This window comes from Capsicum annuum, unplaced genomic scaffold (assembly GCF_002878395.1).
Source record: "Capsicum annuum cultivar UCD-10X-F1 unplaced genomic scaffold, UCD10Xv1.1 ctg16891, whole genome shotgun sequence".
Taxonomy (NCBI): domain Eukaryota; kingdom Viridiplantae; phylum Streptophyta; class Magnoliopsida; order Solanales; family Solanaceae; genus Capsicum; species Capsicum annuum.
Window position 1 is genome coordinate 409 of NW_025822511.1, and position 5,778 is coordinate 6,186.

The window sequence follows — 5,778 nt, forward strand, 5'->3', positions numbered from 1 at the left end:
TAGAAACATCTATCTTAAGAAATGTGTCATATTTTTCTTAATTTAGTTTAATTCTTTTGTAGTTTAATTATTTGTAACTGTATGATTCAACTACATCAATTTATTTCAAGAAAATTCTCATATTCCGACACATTTTTTTGGCATTTTCACATCTTATAATATATATATGTTATTTAACTTTTATGATTTATACCTCATCAGTATCTTAACTTATTACCACTTGATTTCTCAAGCTAAAATCCTATTAATTATTATCCAACTATTATCATAATTGGTTTCTCCTTTATTAGGTTACAACTCAAGAGTTAAATATAAACATGATTGTCTTTAATTTAGGTTACAAGTCAAAAATAAAAATTAATATCTAATGTTGAAATATATTTCTCCTTTTCTTATTCACAATAATTTATTTTTTAAAATAAATAATTATTCTCTCTTAATTAAAAAAAAACAAATAGATAGAAGGGTTGACAATTTGTCACTAATTAACATTAACTCATTACTCCATTTATTAAGAAATTAACAAATTAACTTATAATGCCAACTAAGGTGCATTGAGTAATCACTATTATTTATTCATTAATAGGATAAGATTTTCTAACCCCCAAATCAACAAATTACATAAAAATAATAAAATCAATTGTTTGAGAGTGTAGCATGTATACCTTTAAATAATTTATATTTTTCACTCTTAATGTCAACTCAAAATCACAAGAATATATTATCTCTTATTTTTTGTTTCTTCTTAACTAATTTGATCAATCATGGCAAAGAAATCTAGCATGGGTCATCAAAAGATCAAAATTGCCAAGATAGAGGTCAAGAATTACCTCCAAGTTACCTTCTCAAAACGTCGTTCTGGTCTTTTCAAGAAAGCTAGTGAATTGTGCACTCTTTGTGGTGTTGAAATAGCCATTATAATTTTTTCCCCTGCAAGAAAAGTCTTTTCCTTTGGCCACCCTAATGTTGAGTCCCTTATTGATAGGTTCCTCTCGAGAAATAAGACTAATAATAATCCAATCGCGAATAATTCACTTCAACTTGTTGAGGCTTATCAAAATGCTAGTGTTCGTGGGCTAAATTTGCAACTCACTCAAATTCTTGGTGAGGTTGAAATTGAAAAGAAAAGAGGTGAATCACTTGATCAAATAAGGAAAAATAGTCAGAGCCAATGTAGGTGGGAAGCTCCCATAAGTCAACTTGATTTGCAAGAACTTGAATAATTAAAGGATTCAATGGAAGCTTTGAAAAAATATGTGACTAGTCAGGCAAGCAAGTTTATGGTTAATGAGACTGCTAATTCTTATACTTATTTTGGTGATAATGGTAATGGGATCTTCGACAACTATGATATCAAGCCACTTAGAACAGTGCTTACTTCAAATGATCTTCCCAGCCATAGGTTTTGATTCTGCTACATTTTTTTAGTTCTTTTTTTTTGTCTCTTCACTCCTTCTATTTGAATTTTTATTCGAAGTCTTGATACTAATTTGGAGCCCGACTAATCAATATTTTCATTGGTATGCAACTCCATGCCCTGATAAAGACGGTGAACTATGATTATTGCCCATCGCAACCTTTAGTGGTCCAGCGAGTACTTTACTTGCTGGCTGACTTTTACTTTAAGTTTTTCAAGTTCTCAGTTTGTGTATTTATTGCTAATAAGCAACAACAAATGAATCAATATAAGATTTTTTTTCTTAATATTTTAATTTGTTGTTTATCATAGCACTATCAAGAATTAAGTGTAAACTGACTATTCTGAAAGAATGATGCATATATTTTTTTGTAAACAAAATATATGAGGAGACTATTGTTATTACAATAATAAATTTAATTAAATAAACCAAATTAACGCATAATAGATTAACCTTTTAAGAAACAAATGAAGAACTTCAAAAGAAGTTGCACCAAGGTAATAATTAGGTAACAAGTATATACCTAGGTAGCGTAATTGGATCAAAACAAAAGCAGTTGGTCCTATTTTTAATAGTTCAATAACATTTTTGACCAAGGAAAAAACACATGCTACTACTTCATGACCAAGAACGGTGTTAGTGTTAACGTTCATGATGATGATGGAAGAGAAGAGCAGTTTAATCATTATGGCTTAGTAAATTGGGGAGTTTGTTAATGTATAATTTATAAGGAGGTTGATTGATTTATAAATCAAAGATTTCTAACATTCAAGAATCAGAAAAAAATTTCTTACCAATTGTAGATGAAGGTGTAAGAAAGAAATTGACTATTAGTTTCAAAAAGTATTGATAGTAGAGAAGAAGAATATTTACTTATATATACATACATATTGTGTTTATTTTTCATGGAGTGTATGGTGTGAATTGAAAAGTGTTGTTGAGGTGGAGTAAGGAGCGAGGAGGGGGGGGTAGGGGAAAAAAAAAAGAAGAAAATAAAGGCATGTTTGGCGAGTAATTTGGCTGAGTAATGAAAAATTCCATATTATGTAGTATTAAATTTAGTATAAACTACTTAAAACACAAGTGTTTCATATATAATTACCTTCTCTCCTAATATTTTACAAAATTACTGAAAATCTCATATATGATACATTACTTAATTAACTGATACATTGTGGTATGATACATAAGTAGCTTATTAAATGCAGTTAATTATTTAATGAGCGATAATTAAGCAAAAGGTTGTTTAATCAAATCCCAAAAAATAGAAATTGTCGTTTTGTAATACATTAATCACGTAACAGAACCTTTTATTTTTTGAATTTTGAATGTCATTTTCATTTGTGTTTCAGCCCATTGGTTCCTAAAAATATTATTTTGTCAATTCTTTCATACAATTTTTTGTCATGAATATTTCAGTTTTGCTGAGACATTCTGGTTCTGGAAAAATGAAATTATTTATGAAAATGACAAGAGAGATGGAATTGTAGTTAGTGAAAGTGTTTCATATTTCAGGTTGATTTCTGTTATTGCGGTGGAACTTGAGATAGATCTAGCAAAGAAAAATATAGATATTCGTTATGTTGTTGATAGAAATACGGCTCCAATGATTATTAGAAACGACAATAGTGTTAAGGTTTACATTGAATTGATAAAAATCTGCACAGATTTTGTAATGTATCCGTTATGCATTACAACCAGTGATAAATCGACTGAAGAGCGAGAATTTGATGCTAAAACTGGTGCGATAATGTGCGTCGAAGGAACGAAATCAGATGCAGCTGCACTTGATGTTGTTGAGTCGAATAATCGGTATTCTTTGTATGTACCAAAAATTGAAACAAGAAAATTCATCACCGATTGCCAAAACACTGAAGTTAAGGTGAAGCAGTTGTATAAGAATAAGAAAACTCTGAAAGCTGTAATGAAAAAGTATGTATTAGATCATAGTTTTAATTTTCGAGCATCAAGATTTGATAAGAAAAGGTATTATAAACTATGTCGTTGTTGTTTTTTTGTGTGTGATTTGTGTTTATGTATTAGTGTTATGATACATTATAAAATGTGTGTTGATTGTGTTATTCATAAGCAATATCGTATATGAACGTGAAATATTTTAAAGCAAATAAATGTCAGAATGTTATTATAAGAATTGTTTACAGTAGCATATTTGTTTACAGTATCTGATACATATTTTTTGTTGGTTTCAAAATATTTTTTTTTAAATTGTGATCATTTATTTTTATATGCAGCTATTGATTGAAATGTTGTAATGAAAATTGCGGTTGGTACATGAAAGCTTCTTACTTGTTGGATTCTGATCTTTTTCAAATTCGTAAATTCAATGATGAACATACGTGTTCAATGAGTGATAGGGTGTTAAAACAGCTGTAGGGCTTCAGTTAACTTTGTTAGTAATTTTACAAAGTCAAAGTTAGTAAACTACAAGAGGATACACACTCTAGCATATATTATTGAAGAAATGAAAGTTATGTATGGTTTTGACATCAATTACATGAAAGCTTGACGTGCGAAGGAGCGTGCTATAAAAATGCTTAGGGGTGGAGCTGTTGACGGATATAGAAAAATGTCGAGATACATCTACATGCTAAACTCTGTGTATTCGGGATCACACATCAGGATGCATAAGTCTGTAGATAATGAATTCAAATATTTGTTTATAGCTTTACAACCAATGATCCATGGTTTCAAGCATTGTAGACCAGTTGTTGTAGTAGACGGTGCTCATTTGAATGGATCGTACCAAGGGACTTTACTTTCTACTAACACTCTTGATGGTGCAGGTATCACTAACCATGTTAAATAATCTTCAATTCCTATTATGATACGTTGTTGAACATATATAATATATTATGATACATAACTGTACAGTTTATGATACATCATTATATTTTCTGATACATAACTATATATATGAAAATTTAGTGTAATCTTCGTAGGGTTTATACACTTTTTAATAACAACAGTTTGTTAAAAATCATGCCTTTTAATTTTTTATTTTTAGGTTGCCTATTACCAATTGTTTATGGTATTGTTGACTCAAAAAATGATTCCGCATGGACATGATTTTTTAAGCAATTTAAGAATGCTTTTGGGGAACGTGAGAACATGTGTGTTGTATCAGATCGCAATAAAATAATAATTAAAAGTGTCAGCATTGTCTATCCAAATGTTCCTCACTTAACATGTATTTGGCATCTTTGGAAGAATGTTTGTACAAATTTCAGAAGGAGCAAGGACAGACTTAGCAACCTGTTCTATTCGATGGCCAAAGCGTACTGAAAGAAAGATTTTGAGTACCTTATGTCGAAGATTAGTAAAATTAATCATCGGGTGAAAGATTATCTATATGATGCAACATATGAGGAGTGGTCAAGAGTTCATGCTCCTATAAATAGAGAACGGATGATGACATCTAACATTGCAGAATGTATAAATGGTTGTTTAGTGAAGGCGCGTAAATTGTCGATTTTAGGTTTTTTGAAAGAAGTCAAAAAATTATTTGGAGCATGGAACTGTACAAACAGAGAAATTGCTTCACATACAGAAACAACTTTAGGAAGAAGATTTGACGAAATCCTCATAGCTAATGGAGTTAAAGCATCTAGAATGACGGTATGCGTAATTAATCACTCATTTTATGTTTTATTTATTGAATAAAAATTTCTTATACGTTATATTTTGTTTGTGTGTGATTTGTTTTTTGTTGGGTCAAGCCTGCATCAGAATATCATTATTCAATTTCTGAATCTGGGAGAATATACGTTGTGGACGTGGATGCTAACAAATACAATTGTTGTAGATTTTAAATTGATGAAATTGCATGTCCGTACGCGATTGCAGTGTTGAGAAGTAAACATATCACGAAGTTTCATCCGTGGTGCTCTGATTATTATAAGCATGCGATATTAGCGAATACATATGAAGTTTCAATAGTACCTATGCCAGATAAGAAGGATTGGCATGTGCCTAGATGTGTCGAAGAAGAAGAAGTCATACCATCAAAATACAAAAGACCACTTGGGAGGTCGAAAAAAAGTAGGTGTAAGAAAGCAAGTGAAAAACTATCCTCCAATATAAACTGTTGCGAAAAATGTGGTCGAGAAGGTCACAATAGACGTACTTGCAACTTCTATCCAAAGGAGAATTGATATTTTGTTTACTTGATACATTGAACAATCTATGTTTAGTTCATCACTGTTAGTTTGATTTTGATTTGGCTATGTTTGAATAATCTTAGAACAATGTTTAATTTGAATTATTGTTTGATTTCTTATGTAATTTGTTACAGCACAACTACTTTTTTAGATTGTTCCTTAAATGAGAAAGCAACTCTATC

The 5,778-nt window shown here is 30.3% G+C and overlaps 1 pseudogene; it reads left to right on the forward strand.

Moving 5' to 3' along the window:
- The first annotated feature begins 764 nt into the window (after positions 1-764).
- LOC124890367 lies at positions 765-1,428 on the forward strand (annotated as a pseudogene).
- The last annotated feature ends 4,350 nt before the right edge of the window (positions 1,429-5,778 follow it).